This window comes from Lithobates pipiens, unplaced genomic scaffold (assembly GCF_037356315.1).
Source record: "Lithobates pipiens isolate NorthernLeopardFrog02 unplaced genomic scaffold, aLitPip1_a1.2 Scaffold_18, whole genome shotgun sequence".
NCBI lineage: Eukaryota > Metazoa > Chordata > Amphibia > Anura > Ranidae > Lithobates > Lithobates pipiens.
In genome coordinates this window covers 561772384-561796412 of record NW_027507758.1, presented here as the reverse complement: position 1 = coordinate 561796412, position 24029 = coordinate 561772384, and the positions used below count along the sequence as shown (strand labels likewise).

Here is a 24029-nt window from a genome sequence, read left to right as displayed (position 1 = left end):
TCCCTTCTTGATTTTTTATGCGCTTACAGGTGTCTTCCCTCAACTGCAGAGGGTTTGGGACTGCAGGTAGACGAGCAGCAATTTTTAAAATTTTATCTGGGTATGCTGCAGATATTATATGCGTGCAGGACTGTAACATGAGGGAAGAACCATACGTCGCCAGATGGACCCCAGGAGAATCGGTGTGGTCGTTGGGCCGGAGCAGGAGCAGTGGAGTGGGGGTGTTAATTAAAAATAATAAGATTAAGATTTTAAGGAAGGTGGAGGTGGAGGTGGGACGTTGTTTGTTGGTTTTTTTGGAATATGGGGGTGTTTGTTTTAAACTTTTTTGTGTGTATGCGCCTGTGGATAAAAAAGGGAGGTTGGATCTTTTTGAGAGAATGAAGTTTTTTTTGGGGGGGAGGGATCCTGTTATTGTGTTGGGGGATTTTAACTGTATTTTACGTGATGGGGATAGGTGTGGGGGTGGAAGTGGTGGTGGGGGTGTTGATAAGTCGGGGAAGGAGTTGGGTGATATAATACGTTTATTTGGATTAAGGGATGTTGGTGAGGGTGGCGGGTTTTCTTATTTTAGTGATAGAGGGTCGGTGCAATCAAGAATTGATTTTTGTTTTATTTCAAAAAATTTACAGCTGGATTCCTTCGCTATTCAGCGGGAGGCTTTCTCGGACCATGGTCGGATCGAGTGTGTTGTGAGTATGGATTCTGAGGTAACGTATGGTAAAGGTGTATGGAAGTTGAACACGGAATTGTTGGAGGATGAAGGTGTGAAAAGAGAGTATGTTGAGTTGTTTGGGAAGCTTAAAAGGAGGAGGAATGATTTTCTGAGTGTGATTGAGTGGTGGGAGTGGGTGAAGGATCAGACTAAAAGGTTTTTTGTGAGGAAAGGGTGTGAGATTGCGAGGAAAGAGCGTGAGGCGTATGAATGGTGGTTGAAGAGGATGGAGTATTTGGAGGAACTGAGGGAAGGGGGGGAGAATGTGGGGCGTGAATTGGTGGAAGCAAGAGGAAAGTTGAGAGTTTTTTTGGAGCGAAAGGGAAGGGAGATTATATCGCAAGCTAGAATGGTGGTTAAGGAGAAGGATGAAAAATGTACGCGGTTTTTCTTTAAAAAGGTGTATGGTGGGAAAGTGGATTTGTCATGCGTGTTGGATGAGAGTGGGCAGGTAGTAAGTGGGAGGGAGAGGGTGGGGGAGGAAATTTGGAAATTTTATTCCAATTTATATACTGAGAAGAGTAGGGATAAAAGGGCTGAGAAGGATGTGTTGGAGCAGGTGGAGATGAGGTTGGATATGGATGATAAAAGTATGTTGGGAGAGATTGTATGTAAAGGTGAAGTTGATGAATGTCTTGGAAGTATGAAGAAAGGTAAAACGCCTGGGAGTGACGGTTTGCCGGTTGAGTTCTATTGTGCATTTTGGGATGTGATTGGTGAGTATGTGTATGAGGTGGTGATGAAAGTTTTGGAAACGGGGAGGATACCTGAATCTATGTCAAAAAGTGTGATTGTGTTGTTATATAAAAAAGATGATAAGCGTGAGTTGAAAAATTGGAGACCTATTTCTTTGTTGAATGTGGATTATAAGGTGGTAGCGAAAGTGTTGGCAAATAGGTTACGTGCGGTTGTGGAGAAGTTGGTGGGGGAGGAGCAAGTATGTGCAGTGCCTGGGAGGTCTATTGCTGAAAGTCTGGTGAGCTTGAGGGATGGGTTATGGTTTTGTAAGGAGAGGATGCAGGAAGTGGCAGTGTTAGCTGTGGATTTTGAGAAAGCGTATGATAGAGTGTCGCATGATTTTATGTTTAAGGTGTTGAGAAAAATGGGAATTCCTGAGGTAATGATTGGATGGATTAAGTGTTTGTATAAAGGTATGGTAAGTAAGGTTTTGGTGAATGGGTGGATGACGAATGATATAAGTATTAGGTCGGGAGTGAGACAGGGGTGTCCATTGTCACCCGTGTTGTTTATTTGCGTGATTGAGCCATTGATGAGGATGCTGGCGAAAGATAAGTGTGTGAGAGGGGTGGAAGTGCCAGGGAGTGGTGGGAGGGTTTTGAAGGTGATTGGATATATGGATGATGTTACAGTGATTTGTAAAGATATGGCAGGGTTAAAAAGGGTGAAGTTGCTGATTGAGATTTTTTGCATGGCAAGTGGCTTTTGTGTGAATATGGGGAAAAGTGAGTGTAAGTTGTTTGGTGTATGGAGGGGTATTGAACAGTGTGTTTGGAAGCTTTGTGTGGGGGGAGTGAAGATTTTGGGTGTCAAGTTTGATTCAGATTTGTATGGGAGAGAAAGTTGGCAGGATGTTTTAGTAAAAGTGAGAAAGAAAGTCGATTTTTGGTCTCTAAGGACTTTGTCATTGGAAGGGAAGGTATTGATTGTGAAGGCTGTGGTGATTCCGATTTTGTTATTTTTATATTGTGTGTTTCCAGCGCCGGACAGAGTGTTGAAACAGATTGTGAGGGTGTGTTTCTCCTTTTTTTGGTCATCCAAAATGGAGAAATTGAGGAGGGAAAAAGTAATGAAAGGTGTGGAGAATGGTGGGAAAGGTATGGTGTGTATTGAGAAGTTCTTAGTGGTGAAATATGTTAGTATGTGTGTGAGGTTAAGTGAGAAGGAGAGTGTTGCTGGGTGTATGGCAAGATATGCAAGTGGGAGTGTGTTGCGCAAATACAAGTTGTGTGATGTTGATTTGAGGAGGCCTGTATGTTTTGTTGCGCCGTGGTTTTATGTGAGGATTGAAAGATGTATGAGGAGGTATGGGTTGCAAGATGTGACGCGTGATAAATGGTGTGACAGTAAAAAAGTAATGCAGATATTGAAGGAGAGGGAGGAAATGGAAGGAATAGGTGGTCTGAGGGTTGTTGAATGTAAGAAAGTTTGGAAGAATGTGTGCTGTAAAGGTTTGGATAATAGGCAGAAGGATATTGCGTGGATGGGGGTGCATGGATGTTTGCCTACAAGGGAGTTTCAGAGGAGGAGGAGGTTTGTGGATAGTGAGGTGTGCCCGAGAGTGGGGTGTGGGGGGATTGAGAGGGTGGTACATGTGTTTTGGGAGTGTCGTTATGCAAAAAAGGTGTGGAAGAGGATGGAAAAGATGATTAAGGGATTGACTGGTGTGGATAATGTAACGTATGAGATGGTGTTGTATGGTTTGTGTGTTTTGGCTAAGAAGGAAGAGAGGTTGTTATGGATTGTGGTGAATTGTATTAAAGAGTGTTTGTGGGATGTTCGGAATATTTTAATTTTTCGGCAGGAGGTGGTTAAAGTGAAAGAGTGCGTGGCCATGGTCCGAGGGAAGATTTATAGTTATGCTTATTTTGATTGTAAAAAAATGGGTGAAAATAATGCTAGAGGTGAATGGAAACTTGGGGAGTGGAAGCATTGGTGTATATAGTGTAAATATTGGTCTTATGTTGTTGATGTTATTTTGAATGTTTAATCTCTTTTCTTTGTTTTTCAGGGTGAGTGCAGGTGGTGACAAAGGGAAAGTGTGGAGAAAGTGTATAGGAGTGTTTTTGTTTGTGTAGGGATAGGGTGGAGGGTCAGTATATAGTAGGGATAGTTTAATGTTTGCTTTCAATAATGAAGGGTGGAAATGGGTTTTTATGTAAATATTTTTTTTTTTGTTGTTATTATTTGTTCTTGAAATTTTTTGTTCTTGTTATTATGGATTTATCTTGTTATCTTTATTATGTGTGTTTTGGGTTTTTGTGGGTGGGTTTTGTGGGTGGGAAGGGGGTGGGTTATGTAAATATTTTAATTTTTTGTTGTGAAGATATATTTCTGAATTATTTTTGTACAAATGTTATTTTACTTTTTGTGCATATTGTTATTTGGATTTATGTTTTCTATGTATTTTATTTGTGAATTTTTAAATAAAAGAATTAAAAAATCTGTTCTTATCAGTTTAATATCTGATACGTCCCCTATCTGGGGACCATATATTAAATGGATTTTTAGAACAGGGAGATGGAAGAAGAGCTTGCTCTGTCCACTCCACGCATCGACCTGGTATTGCAGTACCTCCAGGACCGGTGCACCCCTCTCTTATGCAGTTTCCAAAAACAGAATGAATTCAAACAGCAAATTCTCCTCCATCCTCTCTCCTCATCCTTTTGCTTGCTTGCTCACTCACTTGCAATGTTACTTTTGCTGATCACAAGCTGTCTGTCTGTATGTTGTTCATTTTTGCAATAAACTTGCGTTTAACCCCTGTGTGTACTGGTGTTTTTTGCTTCGTGTCAGTTCTTGGCCTTTCTTTCTCCCTTCCTCCTTCCTTGCTCGCTCAATATTTTTTTGCTCAGGAAGAAGCAGGTGAAGTGGCAGTAGTTGCAAGAAGCCAAACCTAGGAAGTCAGCAAGTAGACACATTTCGACAAGGCAGCTAGCTCGAGTATGAAAGAACTTTCTAGTCAAGGCCCAAGATGAGGCCTTTTTTTTCCTAGCCATGTCCAGCCAGCCCAGCCATTGCAATAGGCCAGACTTTGCTCCATTCCTGTCCCTTCGTAAAAACAGCTTGCTGGAAAGCAGTCCCAGCAGCCTGAGTATTCATTCGACAGCCTGTGTCTCCCTCTAGTGGGTCCCAGCCTTTTCAGCTTTCGTCCACGTGTCCCAGGAGGCGGTCTCATGCAAATGCTTTTCCCTGGTAGAGCAGCAACGAGAAGCAACTGGATGAGTGAAATTGTTGCTGCTGCCTTCCTGCTGGTCAATGCCAGGGTCAGCAGGTGCTTGCAAAGGTGTTGGGCAGGTGTTAGAAAATTGTGGATTGCTATCTAGGTCATCAGCAGGGGATTAGACGCCTTGGCCAGGCCAGGTGTGAAAAGTTGCTAATCAGCGTCTCCGCCCGGTCTAGACGCGGGGGAAGGGCAGACAAGGGTCCAGGCCATCGGCAGCAACAGCAGCTCTCAGTGAGCTCTGGCTTGCGGGCTGGCCGCCGCTCGCTCGGAAAAGAGAATAATTGGGTTATCGCTTCTCGGCCTTTTGGCTGCGATCTTCGTGTCGTAGGTAAAGGGTTTGACGGAAGGCACCAGTTCTGCTCGGCCTGGGGGTGTTTCCTTGATTGGTGCACCCCCTGCTGCTATTGGGCAGGACGCTGCTGGAGGTCTACGAGAGGGCGATAGTGGGTTGTAACCCCACAGGGCGCAGTTTCGACGGTGAGGGAGCTTCCGGGGCCCCTCCGGGGGTACCCTTGGAGTTTCTTTCAGGAGTAGTCGGTTCGGTCGCTGCGCCAGAATGTCGTCACGAGGCTTACGGGACTCGGTCCGGTTCCAAGCGAAGCCGGAATTTAAGCAGGAGATTTCCTTGAAGACGGTCGTGGTTGAGCTGTTGATGGATGTCCTTGGTGTCAAGGTAAATGATATTGTTTGCTTACAAGATTTTGTCCAGCAAGGAATTTATGATGCAACCTTTTCTTCCAATGAGGTATGTTGGAACGTGTTTGAAGACACAAAGAAGCTCGATATGGTGGAGTTAATAAGGAAATTTGATATCACCCCCCTGTTTATGCAAGAGGAAAAAGTAATCATTGTACATCTCTATAACCCCTTTGCAGACGTTAATTTGGTAAGAGCTTTTCTTGGAAATTATTGTGAGGAACTAAGAGGGGGAGAAAAAGTAATGAACAAATTTGGGATCTGGTCAGGGAAATATAGATTCTTTGGTCGTTTTAGGACCGACCCCTTTTGTGTTGGGGGTGTGAAGAGGCCTCCGGCCACTTTTAATATTGGAGGGGAGAGAGGCTTCCTGTACTATCCGGGGCAACCCAGCTTTTGCAGGAGATGCTTCACGTATGGTCACACAAGCGATGACTGCAAGCAGGATATTAAGTGTCGTTTTTGCGGGACAAAAGACCACCCTACTAAGGAATGTAAAAATAAAAGGACATGTGACATTTGTAAAAGCCCAGGACATTTAGCTAAGCAATGTGAGCAGGTTAAGAAGGCTAAATCAATGGCGGACCTGGAAAAAAGGGTGGGTAGGAGGATGGGTAAGGAAAAGGAACCGCGGAGGCCTAGGACTGGACCGGAAGAGGAGGGCCCTGTGGGACCTGCCTCTACGAACCCAGGGGCTGCCCCCCCAGGGGATCTGGGTGGTGGGACGGTGCCTAGGGGACCTGTTAAAGTGCCGGAGGGTGGGGGCGGAAAAGAGAAGGCCGCTCCATCGGCTGGAAGAAAGGCGACGGGTGTCAGGACCTATGCAGAAGCCACCGCAGGGGTGACGGCCAAAGGAAGTCCTGGAGGTCCTGGTAACATGGGAGGAGAGGAGGCTAATATAGGGCGAGATGTCGTGAGTGAAGAAAAAGGAGAAGCTGTTGAGGCAGCAGAAAATGTACCGTCTACTATAATGAGCCCTGGAATGTTGTCGGAAGTTATGAGTGGCTTGTCCTCCAGCAGTGAGGATGAGGACGCTATGCAAACCGTAGACAGTGAAGGGAGTCTGGAATGTGGACAGAGGCTTGTGATTGCAGAAATGCACGAGTCGCCTCAGAACAAAAGGCCTCGGGAAGGGGGTAGTGGTGGGGAGGACGGAGGTAACCTACCCGCTCCTGACGATGGGGGTTCTGAGGAATCCGCCAGTTCTCCTTTCCTTAGGAGAAGACAGAGGGTGTGTGAACAGTTGAATGAGGATGATGATGAGATGCATACTTAGGTACGATTATGATGGCTGGTGTTGTCTTGAACTTCTTTTTTCTCATGTCTTTGTTATTTAGTTCTGTTAATGTACGGAGCATCTGTTCTGGGTGGAGGAGAGCTATGGTATTAGAACACTTGAGCGATCTGAGAACAGATGTTATTGGTTTGCAAGAATGCGGCATTGAAAGAGTCCCAAGGGAGGAGTGGAAGTATGGTGTATCCTTGTGGTCACCGGTGTGCGGATCCAGAAGCGAGGGAGTGGGGATTCTGGCTAAAAACCAAAATATTCGGTGTGTGTCGCATGAAGTGGTGGTGCCTGGGAGAATGCAGGTGGCAATTTTTGAGTTGTTCCATAAAAAGTTTCGTGTGATCAATTGTTATGTACCGGTAGATAAAAAAGAGAGGTGTGCTTTTTTGAATGTACTCAAGCTATGGCTGCCCGGGAGAATGCCTACTGTTGTTATGGGAGATTTTAACTGTATAAGGAAGAATGAAGATAGAGAAGGGGGTGGTGAGGGGGGTGGAACGGATATTTCCTCTAAACTGTTGAATGAGATCGTGAATGATTTCCATCTACAAGATGTGGCGGTGGTGGTGGAAGGGGGGGATGTGTCCTGTACTTTTCATTCGGATAAGGGGACAGTCAAGTCCCGAATAGATTTTATTTTTTGTTCTTCCTTTCTAGAGATTCAGGGGTATGAGGTGACCCCGGTGGCCTTTTCTGATCACTCAATAATCTCTGGGTGTGTGAATTTTGATGTGGGGGTGGATTTTGGGAGGGGTGTGTGGAAGCTTAACTGCTTAATGCTAGAGAATGATACTATTTGTAAGAAATTTGAGTCCTTTTATGAGACCTTGCTATTTAAAAAGCGTAGGTTTGTTAATGTGTTGGAATGGTGGGACTGGGCGAAAAAGGAAATTGGTATTTTCTTTAGGAGGATGGGAAGGGCAGAGGCTAGGAAGAAACGTGAGGAGGAAGAACGTCTCGTGGATCAATTGCACTTCTTGTTCAAATGTAAGAGGATGGGGGTGGATGTGGAGAAGGAAATCCAATTGATAAGAGAACAGAGGAATGCGTTGATTAAAGAAAAAGGGAAAGGTATTATGTTCAGAGCCAAAGTGGAGGATATGGAGGAGGGGGAGACCTGTTCAAGGTATTTTTTCAAAAAATCCTTTGGGCCCAGGAAAGCCATACTTACTGTGTTGGAGAAGGGGGAGGAGGTGCAGGGTGAGAAGGTGAGGGAAGTAATTAAAAGTTTTTATGAGGATCTGTATAGGGGTGGAAGGTGTGCCAATACGGAGGAGATTGTGGATTATTGTAAAGTGGTGGAAGGGAATCTGGGAAAGGAAGAAGCAGAGGCTGTAATGGATACTGTAACATTAAAAGAGGTGGAAGACGTTTTGAAGAGTATGAAAAAGAACAAGACACCCAGAGGGGATGGGCTTCCTGTTGAATTTTATTTGTGTTTCTGGTCCATTATGAGGGAACAGCTTCTTGAAATCGTTACTTTCTGTATGGAAAAGAAGGTAATATCGAAGACGATGAAGGAGGGTATTATTACCTTATTGTATAAAAAAGATGACCCACGAGAGGTGAAGAATTGGAGGCCGATAACTTTGCTTAATGCGGATTACAAGATCTTGGCAAAACTGTTAGCTAATAGGATGAGAGTGGTGATTGATAGGGTTATTGGTGAATGGCAGGTATGTGCGGTTCCTGGCAGGAGGATATCGGACAATTTGATCCTCTTGAGGGATCTTGCCTTTTATGCCCAGAGCAATAATTTGCCATTTGTGGTTGCCGGATGCGACCTAGAAAAAGCGTATGATCGGGTGTCTCATACATATCTGATGACAGTTTTGAAGAGTTTGGGTTTTTCCGAAGACCTCGTAAGGATGGTGAAGTGCCTGTATGAAGACATCGGCAGTAGAGTGTTGATCAACGGGAAGTTATCCGAAGAAGTGAGAATAGGATCGGGGGTGAGACAGGGATGTCCCCTGTCCCCGATTCTGTTCATCTCCGTTATGGAACCCCTGGTAAAGCACGTTATGCTTGATAAAGCCTTTAAAGGGATGTTTGTGCCTGGCAGTGAGGGAACTAATGTAAAAGCCTTATGTTATATGGATGACGTGGCCTTCCTATGTAGTTCTGCAAGAGACCTGAGCAGGGCGGAGCTTCAGCTTAAAATCTTTGGAAGCATGTCTGGTTTGAACGTTAACTGGGGGAAAAGTAACGTATGTACTTTGAGCGGCACATGTGATGTGTCCGGAAGCGGTTTGAAGGAAGCTGAGAAGATCACCGTATTAGGAATACAATTTGAACGAGATCTGATGAACCAAGGCAACACGGAAAGAGGAGTGGAGAAAATCTCTAAAAAACTGGAATTTTGGAAACTAAGGAAGATGTCTTTGTCCGGGAAAACTCTGGTTGTGAAGGCCATTATTTTGCCATTACTAGTATACTTTGGAGTTATCTTTCCGCTGAGCAAGAGATGGACGCAGAAGGTGACGAGATTGTTATTCATCTTCTTTTGGGGTTCCAAGATGGAGAGGATAGCAAGAGAAGAGGTGATGAAGACCGAAAGAAGGGGTGGGTACAACTTCCCCAATATAGAAAGATTTCTTGAGGTTCAGTGGTGGCTGGTCCATCATAAAGCCTTTTCGGCTGGTGGGAAGACAGCCTCCTTAATGAGGTACTTAATTGGCTGGCCACTCCTGAAATGGGGGTGGTGTAAAAAGGACTTAAGGAGGCCAATGTCTTTGGTGTCTCCCAGTTACTATTTGAGGATGAAAGTTTTTTTCGAGAAAAGAGGGCTCCTTGGGTTGGGGTCTGATGCTACCAATAAAAATCATTTATGGAAATGGCTGAGGAGGGAGGAGGTTACGGCCAGTGTTTTTGGGTTGAATTCTAAACAGGCTGAACAGTGTTGGAAAAGTAGGTCTGTGATAGGGATAACCAATAAACAAAAGGAGTTAGGTTGGATGGTGTTGCATAACTGCCTACTTACCTGTGAATTCCTGAAAGCTAGGGATCTGGTTAGGAGTGAGGTCTGCCCTAGGAAAGATTGTGGAGGGAGAGAGAGCGTTAGACACGTGTTCTGGGAGTGTGGCTTTGTGAGGAAATTGTGGAGGAGGATGGAAGGTTTTCTAAAAAGAGTGTTTCATATAGAGAACGTATCTTATGTCCTTGGTGTGTATGGGGTTGGTGGTGGTGGGAAGGTGACAGAACGCAAGGTGCTCATCTTTTCAGCGATCTTTAAAGAAGTGGTGTGGGAGGCGAGGTGTGCGTTTCAGAAAAATAAGTTGGTGCTGACGGAAGAAGACTGTATGGAATGGTGTGTGGCTAAATTGTACCATGTATTGATGATGGATAGGAGGAGGCTGGGGGAAAGGGAGGCGAATGTGCTATGGAATTTTAAGGATTGGAGGGTGGGGGGTGTTTTGTGATTTTCGGATGTTTTTATATTTGATTATTTTGAGCCCAGATGATGAATGGAACACTGTCAGTGAAGGTATCGTGAGTTCGTGTCGAGCTAAGTGATTCAATCTGATGGGAAAAGAAAAAATAAAAAAAAAAAAATAAAAAAAAAAAATCTGTTCTTATCAGTTTAATATCTGATACGTCCCCTATCTGGGGACCATATATTAAATGGATTTTTAGAACAGGGAGATGGAAGAAGAGCTTGCTCTGTCCACTCCACGCATCGACCTGGTATTGCAGTACCTCCAGGACCGGTGCACCCCTCTCTTATGCAGTTTCCAAAAACAGAATGAATTCAAACAGCAAATTCTCCTCCATCCTCTCTCCTCATCCTTTTGCTTGCTTGCTCACTCACTTGCAATGTTACTTTTGCTGATCACAAGCTGTCTGTCTGTCTGTATGTTGTTCATTTTTGCAATAAACTTGCGTTTAACCCCTGTGTGTACTGGTGTTTTTTGCTTCGTGTCAGTTCTTGGCCTTTCTTTCTCCCTTCCTCCTTCCTTGCTCGCTCAATATTTTTTTGCTCAGGAAGAAGCAGGTGAAGTGGCAGTAGTTGCAAGAAGCCAAACCTAGGAAGTCAGCAAGTAGACACATTTCGACAAGGCAGCTAGCTCGAGTATGAAAGAACTTTCTAGTCAAGGCCCAAGATGAGGCCTTTTTTTTCCTAGCCATGTCCAGCCAGCCCAGCCATTGCAATAGGCCAGACTTTGCTCCATTCCTGTCCCTTCGTAAAAACAGCTTGCTGGAAAGCAGTCCCAGCAGCCTGAGTATTCATTCGACAGCCTGTGTCTCCCTCTAGTGGGTCCCAGCCTTTTCAGCTTTCGTCCACGTGTCCCAGGAGGCGGTCTCATGCAAATGCTTTTCCCTGGTAGAGCAGCAACGAGAAGCAACTGGATGAGTGAAATTGTTGCTGCTGCCTTCCTGCTGGTCAATGCCAGGGTCAGCAGGTGCTTGCAAAGGTGTTGGGCAGGTGTTAGAAAATTGTGGATTGCTATCTAGGTCATCAGCAGGGGATTAGACGCCTTGGCCAGGCCAGGTGTGAAAAGTTGCTAATCAGCGTCTCCGCCCGGTCTAGACGTGGGGGAAGGGCAGGCAAGGGTCCAGGCCATCGGCAGCAACAGCAGCTCTCAGTGAGCTCTGGCTTGCGGGCTGGCCGCCGCTCGCTCGGAAAAGAGAATAATTGGGTTATCGCTTCTCGGCCTTTTGGCCAAGATCAAGTGCAGTACTTGTGCTGTGCGAGTCTTGGTTAAGAGGTGCCCGGGGTACCCAAGGGTCGGCCTTGGGGGGAGCGTCCCTTTTCGGAGGGCCCCCCCTTGCTGCTATTGGCCTACGGCTTAGTCCCCGGGCAACGAGAGGCGATCGCCCTTCTAAAGGCGGCTTTCTTTGGGCGGTTGGCGGATCTGTGTGGGTTCCCCTTGTGGGGCCCCCGCAGTGACGCAGTCGTTGCGAGGAGCTTTTGAAAAATGGCGAACCGGGGGATCCGGGATTCGCTGCGTTTCCTGGTGCGGCCAGGTTTTTCGGATGGAGTGACCCTAAGGACAGTCGTAGTGGATCTTTTGACGGGACTTCTGGACATCACGGTAAGAGAGATTTTATGCCTACAAGATTTCCCAAATCAGCGCTTATACGATGTCACATTTTATTCTTCTGAGGTTTGCTGGAATGTGTTCGAAAAATTTAAAACAGTGGAAGACAGTGAAATTGGAAGGAAGTTTACAGTGCAACCTTTATTCATGAAAGAGGAAAAGGTAATAACAGTGCATCTATATAACCCCTTTGCTGATGTGAATCTGGTTAGGGCCTTTCTTACTAACTATTGCGATAATTTGAGAGGGGGGGAGAAGGTTTTTAACCTTTTCCACATCTGGTCTGGGAAATATCGATTCTACGGAACTTTTAAGAACGATATCAGTAGTGTGGGTGGTGTCAAGAGACCACCAGCTGTGTTCACTATTGGAGGAGAGAGGGGTTTCCTTCATTACCCCGGACAGCCTAGATATTGCAGAAAGTGTATGCGGTATGGACATGTCAGCAACGATTGTGATCAGGAATTAAAATGTCGTTTTTGTGGGAACGGAGGTCATGTGGCCCGTGATTGCAAGGAGGGGAGGGTGTGCGATATTTGTAAAAAACCTGGACATATGGCTAAACAATGTAGTAAATATCAAACGGCAAGGAAGGAGTGGTTGGCAACGGTTCTGACACCGGGGAAAGAGAAGAGGGATGGCGGGCAGCAGAGGCCTCAAGACGGTGGGAAGGGGGATACTGGGGGGACTGCTACGCAGGACCCTCCTCGAGATCCTCCAGAGCACCCGGCCGATGAAACTGCACCCAAGGAGCACGCAGATGATGTGGCAGGGGCAGAAAGCACGGCCGCAACAGCTGCGAGTGAAGTAGCGGGTGGTAGTGATGCCCCTGGGACTGCGGATACCGTGCTGGGTAAGGATGTTGGCGGTAACGTCTCTTGTCCCTCGGAGAAAGGAAAACCTGAAGATGGAATGATGGAAGAGCAAGTAGATTCTGAAGTCATACCAACCACAGATAAAGAGCGCCTGTCTGCGCAGATCTGTACTGGTGTTTTTTGCTTCGTGTCAGTTCTTGGCCTTTCTTTCTCCCTTCCTCCTTCCTTGCTCGCTCAATATTTTTTTGCTCAGGAAGAAGCAGGTGAAGTGGCAGTAGTTGCAAGAAGCCAAACCTAGGAAGTCAGCAAGTAGACACATTTCGACAAGGCAGCTAGCTCGAGTATGAAAGAACTTTCTAGTCAAGGCCCAAGATGAGGCCTTTTTTTTCCTAGCCATGTCCAGCCAGCCCAGCCATTGCAATAGGCCAGACTTTGCTCCATTCCTGTCCCTTCGTAAAAACAGCTTGCTGGAAAGCAGTCCCAGCCTGAGTATTCATTCGACAGCCTGTGTCTCCCTCTAGTGGGTCCCAGCCTTTTCAGCTTTCGTCCACGTGTCCCAGGAGGCGGTCTCATGCAAATGCTTTTCCCTGGTAGAGCAGCAACGAGAAGCAACTGGATGAGTGAAATTGTTGCTGCTGCCTTCCTGCTGGTCAATGCCAGGGTCAGCAGGTGCTTGCAAAGGTGTTGGGCAGGTGTTAGAAAATTGTGGATTGCTATCTAGGTCATCAGCAGGGGATTAGACGCCTTGGCCAGGCCAGGTGTGAAAAGTTGCTAATCAGCGTCTCCGCCCGGTCTAGACGTGGGGGAAGGGCAGGCAAGGGTCCAGGCCATCGGCAGCAACAGCAGCTCTCAGTGAGCTCTGGCTTGCGGGCTGGCCGCCGCTCGCTCGGAAAAGAGAATAATTGGGTTATCGCTTCTCGGCCTTTTGGCAAAGATCTAGTGTCTAAGCCATAAGGTTTCTGAGGGTACCAGTCCCACTCGGCCTGGGGGTGTCTCCTTAATTGGTACACCCCCTGCTGCTATTGGGTGGGACGCTACCTAAAGTTAACGAGTCGTGATCGCCTTGCTAAGCCTTCCCTTCGGGGTTGGTGGAAGCTTGGTGGGTTTCGGTAGGTAGGAGGGATGGCAGCGGTGCCCCCTGATGCGCCAAACACTCTTCGTGTGGTCATACCCGAGCCCCGGAGGGCCGAGTGTGGACTTTACTTCGTACAGAAGAAGATCATCATGGATCTCTTTGGGATGTCTCACGAAAGCATTTTTTGCGTACAGTCTTTTCCCTCCAGCGGCTTTTTTGATGTCACCTTTTTTGACAATATCCATTTGCAGACCTGTCTCTTGAGGAGATACGAAAAGTCAGATGACCCATCCCTGTTGGGCATCAATTTTTTGGCTGCGGAATCGAAGAAACGAATTCCTCTGACTGTCCAAATGTACAACCCCTTTGTGGAGGATCAGGAGATTCAGGCCTTTCTCCAAAGATACTGTACCTTTGTATCTGCGGGGGTCAAACAAAAGAATATACTTGGCACTTTCAATGGTATGCGAAAGTACTTTGTCCAGTTTAAAACTGGCGCAGTTTGTGGGGAAGACCACCCCCCACAAGCATTCTCCATAGGTCGAAACCGGGGAGTTTTGTGGTACCCTGGACAGCCCCAGTACTGTCGCAATTGCTTTACCTTCGGGCACACAAGGGAGCATTGTAAGGAAGGCCAAGTGTGTAGAAATTGTTATAAGCCTGGGCATAAGACCACAGAGTGTCCTGTTGGTAAAAAATGTCACTACTGCTCTAGCGAAACCCACCTGGCTAGGCAGTGTCCACGGGCTCAGGAAAGTATTGCAATGGGGGCCCCAGTTGCATCTTATGCAGAGGCTGTGAGTGGGGTAAAGCCCACTGTTGCAGGAACTAGTGATCCTGCCATGGGGGAGGTCCCAGCGGCAATACCAGCTGCAGTGGCGACCAAGGATCCTATGGCAGGGGAAGTCCCTTCTGAATGTCCTACTACCACGGAGTCCAGTGTCCCTGAAAGTGGGGTGGTTCCAGAGACCCTGAATCCCGATGAAGCTGTGTCAGAGGTGGGAATCCCAGCAGTTGGGGTATCTAATCCAGTTTCTGTCTCAGCAGAGGGTGGGGGTCCAGTGGAAATGGATATGTCCAGAGATACCCTTAAGCGAAAGAAGGAAGGTCTGGAGGAGGTAGGGCCCTCACAGGTGATTGAGGATTGCCCTAGTCCGGATCCTCCGGACATAGATTCAGACTCTTCCGGAAGGTCGGTGGAATCCTTCGCTAGTGCTGGCCAGGTAGAAAATATGCAGGCTGTGATGGGGTATCGGGGCGTTGATCCAAGGGGGGTCATGGGTGAGGTTAAAAAAAAACCCAGGGCGCCCAAGGCTAGAGGGAAGTTGGCCAAAAGTAACACCTGATTTTTTTTTTGGTATAATGTCTTTGATGTGTTTTTCTTCTATTTCTCCTATAGCCTGAAATGCATTTAAAGGTATCCTCTCTGAATGTAAGAAGTGTTTGTGCGGGACCCAGGAGAGCGGCCGTGTTGAAATACTTGTCTCTGGTACAAAGCGACATCCTATGTATCCAGGAATGCAACCTACAGGAGGAACCCCCTAAAGATGCATGGACGCATGGACCTGCGATCTGGTCGGCGGGGAGTAAGAAGAATGAGGGAGTGGGGATTTTGTTTAAAGGGTGGAGGTTTAAAATTTTACATACTATTCATATAGAAAGAGGAAGAGCACTTTTGGTTAAAGTTGATTTTGGTGGTTTTGTTTTTAAAGTTGTAAATATATATGCTTCTACAAGTAGAAAAGAGCGAATTGAGCTTTTTGAAAAATTGAAATTTTTTTTAGGCGGCAGAGAGCCTCTTTTTGTCCTGGGGGACTTCAATTGTGTTTTGGGGGGGGGTGATAGGAGGGGTGGAAGGGGTGGTGGGGTTGGCGGGAGTGGGAGTGGGATTGGTGGGAGTGGGGTTGGTGGGAGTGGGAATGGGGGGAGTGGGGTTGGTGGGGATGGTATGGGTGGTGGAGGTGGTGGGATGGATAAATCCGGAAAAATTCTGAAAGAATTATGTACAGATCTTGGTTTGGAGGATGTTGGAAAAGGTAAAGGTTTTACCTATTTTTGTGAAAGTCGCAACATCAGCTCACGTATTGATTTTTGTTTTCTTCCCAGGAGTCTTAAGCCTATCTCTTATGGTGTTTATCGTGCACCTTTCACGGATCATGGCCGTATTGAATGTGTCGTAAGTATGAAGTCAGATGAAGTACATGGGAAGGGAGTCTGGAAAATGAATGTGGAAATGTTAGAGGATGTGAGAGTAAGAGAGGAGTATGTGAAGATGTTTGAGAGATGGAAGAGGAAAAAATTAGATTTTGAGAATGTGATTGAATGGTGGGAGTGGGTGAAAGAAGAAACCAAAAGATTCTTTATAAGGAAAGGATGTGAGAGAGTGAAAGCAGAGCGAGAGGAGTATGAATGGTGGCAGAGAAGATTGACATATTTAGTAGAAATGAAAGAATGGGGTGAAAATGTGAGTAATGAAATTGTGGAAGCCAAGAAGAAAGTGAACAGTTTTATTGTTTCAAAAGGTAAAGCTATTCTTGCTCAGGCCAGGGCTGTTATAAAGGAAAATGATGAAAAATGTACAAAATTTTTCTTTAAAAAGGTTTTTGGGGGTAAGAGTGAATTATTGTGTGTTTTGGATGAAAGTGGATGTGAGGTAAGTGGGAATGTTAGAGTGTGTAAGGAGGTTCAAAAATTTTATGATGATCTATTCTCGGAAAAAAATAGAGATATAAAAATGGAAGCGGATGTGTTAGAACAAATAGAGGTGGGGTTGGAAAAAATGGATAGAATTGGATTGTGTGAGGATATTAATCTGAATGAATTGGAGAATGGGTTGAAAGAAATGAAAGGGGGTAAAACACCTGGTTTGGATGGTTTGCCTGTTGAGTATTACAAAACTTTTTGGGAGATGATTGGTGTGTATGTGCATGAGGTATGTGTGGCTGTGTTGGAGAGAGGAAGTTTACCTAAGTGTATGTCTGAAAGTTTGATTGTACTACTGTATAAGAAAGGAGAAAAAAGAGAGCTAAAAAATTGGAGGCCGATTTCTCTTCTTAACGTAGATTATAAGCTGATTGCCAAGGTTTTGGCAAATAGATTTCGTGGTGTGATTGATAAGATGGTCGGTGAGGAACAAGTATGTGCGGTGCCCGGTAGATTGATTTCTGAAAGCTTGGTATGTTTGAGAGATGTGTTGTGGGATTGTAAAGAGAGGAAGCAGAGAGCCGCTGTTTTAACAGTTGACTTCGAGAAAGCGTATGATCGTGTAGCGCATGGTTTTATGTTTAAAGTTTTGGAAAGAATGGGTGTACCTGAAAGAATGATTGGTTGGGTGAAATGTTTGTATACTGATATTAAAAGTAAAATTCAAGTTAATGGGTGGTTGACGGATGAAGTCGATGTTAAATCAGGAGTTAGGCAGGGGTGTCCTTTGTCCCCCGTGCTTTTTATATGTGTTATCGAACCGTTATTAAGAATGTTGATGAAAGAAAAAAGTGTGCGTGGTCTAATGGTGCCAGGAAGTGGGGGAAGAAGCTTGAAAGTAATAGGTTATATGGACGATGTGACTGTAATTTGCAAAGATGTGGCAAGTTTAAGAAGAGTGAGATTGTTGATTGATATTTTTTGTATGGGGAGTGGTTTCAAAATTAATATGGATAAGAGTGAATGTAAATTTTTTGGAGAATGGGGCGTGAATGTACAGAGCGTCTGGAAAGTATGTAGGGGGAGTGTGAGAGTGTTGGGTGTGAAGTTTGAGTGTGATTTGTATGGGAGAGAAAGTTGGGAGGAGGTAGTAAGTAGGATTCAGAATAAAATTAATTTTTGGTCACTAAGGACTTTATCTATGGAGGGAAAGATTTTGATTGTCAAGTCTGTCATTTTACCTATTTTGTTGTTTTTATACCAAGTTTTTCCAGCACAGGACAGGATTATGAGGAGAGTGGTGAGAATTGTTTTTCAATTTTTTTGGTCTTCAAAAGCTGAGAAGCTGAAAAGAGAGAAGGTGATGAAGAGTAAGATGAATGGTGGGAAAGGTATGGTATGTGTGGAAAGATTTTTGTTTATTAAGTATGTTGGGATGTGTGTGAAAATTTGTAATAAAAATAATTTAGCTGGATGTATGTTAAGATATACTGGTGGGAATGTGATGTGGAAGCATGGGTGGTATGAGGTGGATCTAAGAAAACCTGTAAGTTTTAAAGCCCCGTGGTACTATGTACGTATTGAGAGAGGTATAGAAAAGTTTGGGTTGGTTGGAATAAAAAGAGAGTTGTGGTATGAAAGCAAAAAGGTGAGTAAGATTCTGGATGAGAAGGAAGAGATGGAAGGAATAGGAGGTCTGACTGTAGTGGAGAGTGAGAAAGTGTGGAAGAATGTGTGTATGAATGTTTTAGATAATAGACAAAAAGATTTAGCCTGGATGGGTGTGCATGGATGTTTGCCTGTAAGAATGTTTCAGAGAAAGAGAGGTATGTCTGATACTGAAAAATGTCCGAGAGAGAAATGCAAGAGGGTAGAAAGTATTGTACATTTATTTTGGGAATGTCATTTTGCAAGGAAGGTATGGAAAAGATTTGGAAAAATGATTGAAGGCATGACTGGTATTAAAGAAATTACATATGAGATGGTTTTGTATGGGTTATGGAAGTTAGGGAAAAGGGAAGGAAGGGTATTATGGATTTTAATTAACTGTGTAAAAGAATGTTTATGGGATGCAAGAAATATTCTGGTATTTAAGAATGAAAGGTTGCTGGTTAAAGAATGTACGGCCATGGTCCGTGGACGTTTATTCGAATATGGTTATATGGACCGCATAAAAATGGGTATTGAGGAGGCTGAAAGGACTTGGCACTTCAAGTCCTGGAGAGTATGGGCAGTATTCTAAAAGCTAGATCTGACTCCTGTTTTCTATTTGGGAAAATGTATCTGATATATCAATACATTTTGTGAGTTGATAAATATTTGCTTTAAACATTCTTGTGTTTTTCCACTAGATGGCGAAAGTTGCAAAAGAAGTGTTTGTTTTTTTTCTTCTTCTAGGGAAAGAATAGTTGTTCTATGTATAGATGGATAGGGTCAGAAATGTGTTTTTTTCTCTGTTTTTTTTGTCTCCTTCAAAAAATAAAGAAGGAAAGATGATGTATTGTTTTTCTTGTTTTTTCTCCATATGTTTTTTTGACATGTTAATCACTTAAATGGATGTTCTAATTATATGTAAAGACTTTTTAAGAGTTTTTTTTGCCATGTATACTGGTTTTTTTCTCTTTAGACAAAGGAATGTGAACCTTGTTCTTATTTTTTTGGAAAATACACGACTGTACATGTTTATTTTGTGGAATATTGTAAAATTTTGTGAAAATGTAAGACTTTGTTTTTATATGCAATTTTTCAATAAAAGAATAAAAAAAAATCTGTTCTTATCAGTTGCCAAAGGAGGCGCTGGTCCATCCCTATTTGAGAGGGTTTGGGCGGCGCTCTCCGATGGTGTAATTTGCATCCCGAAGGATGGTTTCGGTAGGGGCCACGTCGTGCCGCCCGACAGTAAACTGGGGGCCGATGCATGGTCGAGTCTGAGCCATCTGGAAGGATGCACCTGGTGAGGGCAGAGAACCACTGGTCGGCGCCAGGGGAGGGGACCCTGGCAGACCGGCTTGGATTGTGGCAGCTTTAGCCCCAGTCAGTTTTTCGGGATTGGAACGCTTGTTCCCCTTTAGCCTGGAGGGGGGAACGGTCAGTACGTCCTGGATGTAATTAGGTGGGAGTGACGGGAGTGAGGGTGGGACCTGATGGTAAAGGGTCTCACTAAGCTCCTTGATCTCCATGCCTTCCTGATAGGGGTGGGGGCTGTTGTGGTCTGGGCTGGGCTGTCGGGGATGCTTTTGTTGGAAAGCCCATGGTGATGTGCCCCTGGAGTGGCAGTCCAGGGGTGCCTTCTTTCACTGTGCGTCAGCACTTTGATTTAGGCACCTAGGTCACATCACCATTACACGCTTTTTTTACACCTGCCTCTAGGGCCCGGCCTTTTGGCTAGGACCAGAGGAATTTTTGATTCCTGGCCGGAGGGCCGGCCATTGTACTGCACAATGGTCACTTTTCACTCTCCTCTTCACTATCCCTTCCCCACTTTTTATTTATTTTATCTTTGTGTGTCTGTCACTGTGTGTCACTTCACGTTTGATTAGTAGGGTGTCGGTCCTCGGACCAATCCTGAACGTCTTGTGGGAGAGCGGACATAGGCCTTCTGGCTTGGTCCAATCTCCATGAGGGGGGGCCTACCTTCGGGGAAGCCCCCTACAGTACCAAGTACCTAGGAGGTTCTGTTTCGGCAGTCCTCCCGGGGAAAGGAGGGATTCCGGTTTCGTCCGGGTCCCACTCGTTGAGTCTGGTACCTCAGTCCCCGTCTGGAGCCTAACGCCCCGGGGGATCAGGGTATGGTCCTTCTTTTGGAGGACATCAGGCACCCGTCTGCACTTTTTAGTGTGTCACTCTTTATGTGTGTGCACTTTTTTTATGCACCGGGTGGAAGTTTTTTGGGTGTGTTTGCACGCCATGGGCTTTAAAAAAAAAAAATAAAAAAAAATCTGTTCTTATCAGTTTAATATCTGATACGTCCCCTATCTGGGGACCATATATTAAATGGATTTTTAGAACAGGGAGATGGAAGAAGAGCTTGCTCTGTCCACTCCACGCATCGACCTGGTATTGCAGTACCTCCAGGACCGGTGCACCCCTCTCTTATGCAGTTTCCAAAAACAGAATGAATTCAAACAGCAAATTCTCCTCCATCCTCTCTCCTCATCCTTTTGCTTGCTTGCTCACTCACTTGCAATGTTACTTTTGCTGATCACAAGCTGTCTGTCTGTCTGTATGTTGTTCATTTTTGCAATAAACTTGCGTTTAACCCCTGTGTGTACTGGTGTTTTTTGCTTCGTGTCAGTTCTTGGCCTTTCTTTCTCCCTTCCTCCTTCCTTGCTTGCTCGCTCAATATTTTTTTGCTCAGGAAGAAGCAGGTGAAGTGGCAGTAGTTGCAAGAAGCCAAACCTAGGAAGTCAGCAAGTAGACACATTTCGACAAGGCAGCTAGCTCGAGTATGAAAGAACTCTCTAGTCAAGGCCCAAGATGAGGCCTTTTTTTCCTAGCCATGTCCAGCCAGCCCAGCCATTGCAATAGGCCTGACTTTGCTCCATTCCTGTCCCTTCGTAAAAACAGCTTGCTGGAAAGCAGTCCCAGCCTGAGTATTCATTCAGCAGCCTGTGTCTCCCTCTAGTGGGTCCCAGCCTTTTCGGCTTTCGTCCACGTGTCCCAGGAGGCGGTCTCATGCAAATGCTTTTCCCTGGTAGAGCAGCAACGAGAAGCAACTGGATGAGTGAATTCGTTGCTGCTGCCTTCCTGCTGGTCAATGCCAGGGTCAGCAGGTGCTTGCAAAGGTGTTGGGCAGGTGTTAGAAAATTGTGGATTGCTATCTAGGTCATCAGCAGGGGATTAGACGCCTTGGCCAGGCCAGGTGTGAAAAGTTGCTAATCAGCGTCTCCGCCCGGTCTAGACGCGGGGGAAGGGCAGACAAGGGTCCAGGCCATCGGCAGCAACAGCAGCTCTCAGTGAGCTCTGGCTTGCGGGCTCGCCGCCGCCGCTCGCTCGGAAAAGAGAATAATTGGGTTATCGCTTCTCGGCCTTTTGGCTAAGATCAAGTGCAGTACTTGTGCTGTGTGAGTCTTGGTTGAGAGGTGCCCGGGGTACCCGAAGGTCGGCCTTGGGGGGAGCGTCCCTTTTCGGAGGGCCCCCCCTTGCTGCTATTGGCCCTAGGCCTAGTCCCCGGGCAACGAGGAGCGACCCCCCTTTCCAGGGGTGTGCGTCTCGGCTGATATGGCGAATCGTGGGATGAAAGATTCGCTCCGCTTCCTGGTCAAGCCAGAATTCAAGGAGAAGGTTTCGTTGAGGACGATCGTGGTGGACCTTTTGATTGACACCTTTTATGTGAAGGTAAGAGATATCGTGTGTCTACAGGACTTTCCCATGCAGGGAATTTATGATGTTACGTTTGGTTCTGTCGAGGTTTGTTGGAATTTGTTTGAAGCCTCAAAGGAGAAGAAGGATGTAGAGTTGATGAAGATGATCGATGTGGTGCCTTTGTTTATGCAGGATGAAAAAATGATTATCATCCATATGTACAATCCGTTTGCTGATTTTGCTTTAGTAAGAGCCTTTTTGGCCAATTACTGTGAGGAATTGAAGGGTGGTGAAAAGGTCTTGAATCGGTTTGGGATTTGGACGGGAAAATATCGTTTTTTCGGCCGATTCAAGATGGATAAGGATTGTGTAGGAGGTGTGAAGCGTCCTCCCGCAGTGTTTTCAATTGGGGGTGAAAGAGGATTTTTGCATTATCAAGGACAACCGAAGTACTGTCGGAAATGTATGATGTATGGTCACCTTTCAAATGAATGTGAAATGATGGAAAAATGCAGGTTTTGTTGCCAGATTGGGCACAAGGCCAAGGACTGTCCGATGGGGAAAACCTGTGACATCTGTAAGGAACCTGGCCATTTGGCCAGACAGTGCAAAGAGTATTTAAGGGCAAGAGATCTATATTATGGAAGGAGAAGCCGGGGGGAGGAGGCGCGGAAGCCTGCAAGTGATGCACATGAGGGGGTACCTCGGAGAGCCAATGTATGGGCAGCTCCTGGTGTCGTTCCCTCAGCAGATGCAGCTCCTGTGCCTGTGCCCAATGAAACAGGGGGAGTTGACGGTGGCGTGCCGGAGGCAGGTGGGAGTACCGTGGTAGCGGACTCTGCTGCTGTTCCGGAGGCTGCTAAAACTGTCCTTGTAGAGGGTGAGAAAGGAGTGGAGGAAGAAGGTAGTGAGATTCGGGGCCCCCCCCCCCCCCGTGAAGAGGAAGTGGTAGATGGGGATGTTCAACGAGGTCAAGATGGTGTTGAAGGATCATCTCGGGATGTTGAGAGTGGGGATCGGACTGAAGTTCCTTCAGAGGAGCGGAAGCCGCTTTCCGCAGCTGCAGTTTTGGGAGAGCTTTCGTCTAGTGATGAGGAAGGTATGGACACTTCAACGGAGGCCAGCTTAGAGTGTGGCCAAAAGATGGAGGTCTCTTCCGGAGCAGAATCTGGTCCCACGGGTAAACGTACCCGAGCGGAAGGAGAGGACAGTGACAGTTCGGGGGAAGACCCCCTGCAAATCGCTATTTCTGGAGCCTCTGGTGAAGAGGCTGCCAGTTCTCCGGCTGTTGTCAGAAGGCAGAGGAAGTTCCTGGCTAAGGATGATAAAGGGGAAGAGGAAGATGATGACCTTTAAAAATTTTATGATGGCTGCTAAATTTTTGTTTTTTCTTATGGCTTTGACCATTTGTTCCATCAATGTGAGAGGGATGAAGTCAGTTTGTAGGAGGTCCGCAGTTTTTGATTTTTTGAAGCATGTTCAGGCGGATGTGATTTGTCTGCAAGAATGTGGTATTGATGATCCTTTTGGTTTGGTAGAGTGGGAGAAAGGTGTGGCTGTGTGGGCCCCTTGTTGTGCGTCCAGGGCGGAGGGAGTCGGTATCTTATTTTTGAATCCTAATATAAGTATCTCCTCGTATGAGATTGTGGTGCCGGGGAGGTGTTTGGAGGTGGTGGTGGAGTTTGGGGGTAAACAGTTAAGGATTTTAAATTGTTATGCGCCTGCTGAAAAAAGGGAACGTAAGGTTTTTCTGGATGATGTTAGAATGTATATGCCTGGTAGAGTCCCGGTGGTGGTTGTGGGTGATTTTAACTGCATTCGAGATAGTGGTGATAGGCATGGCTCTGAAAATGTGAGTGGGATGGACGTGACTTCAAGATTGTTGAATGAGTTGGTGGGGGACTTTCGATTGAAAGATGTCGCGGTGGAGGTGGAGGGGAATAGGCCCATGCATACCTTTTTTTCAGATAAAGGCTCAGTGTCCTCTAGAATAGATTTTTGCTTTATTTCAGAATTTTTGGATATTTTAAGTTATGCCACTGAACCTGTTCTTTTTTCCGATCATGTGCTAATTTCATGTAAAGTGGATTTGGATACGAAAGTAAAATTTGGGAAAGGCTTTTGGAAACTGAACTGCTCAATCCTTGAAGAAGAAGGGGTTTATGAAGAATTTTGTGTTTTTTTTGAAACCTTGGTATCCTGCAAGAAGGACTTTCCGGATATCTTGCAATGGTGGGATTGGGCAAAGGGGCGGGTAGCCTTTTTTTTCAGGAGGGTGTGTGGGCAGAAGGCGAGTGCTGAAAGGAGGAAAGATGAGTTATTGATTAAAAAATTACACTTTTTGTATAAATGTGTGAAAGCAGGTGTGGAGGTAACGGAAGAATTAGAAGAAATTAAATTGGAGCGAAGTCGGAGGTTGAGGGAGAAGGGGAAAAGCATAATGTTTCGTGCTAAAGTAAAGGATATGGAAGAAGGGGAGCAGTGCACTCG

At 45.7% G+C, this 24029-nt stretch overlaps 2 non-coding genes and 1 pseudogene across 2 annotated transcripts; all 3 read left to right on the top strand.

Moving 5' to 3' along the window:
- Positions 1 to 3858: 3858 nt before the first annotated feature.
- LOC143990461 (U2 spliceosomal RNA) lies at positions 3859 to 4049 on the top strand. Its single transcript, XR_013277349.1, has one exon. It is a non-coding gene; the product is annotated as a U2 spliceosomal RNA (small nuclear RNA).
- A 6126-nt stretch (positions 4050 to 10175) lies between these two features.
- On the top strand, positions 10176 to 10381 carry LOC143990528 (U2 spliceosomal RNA; annotated as a pseudogene).
- A 9760-nt stretch (positions 10382 to 20141) lies between these two features.
- LOC143990507 (U2 spliceosomal RNA) lies at positions 20142 to 20325 on the top strand. The gene has a single exon (XR_013277371.1). It is a non-coding gene; the product is annotated as a U2 spliceosomal RNA (small nuclear RNA).
- The last annotated feature ends 3704 nt before the right edge of the window (positions 20326 to 24029 follow it).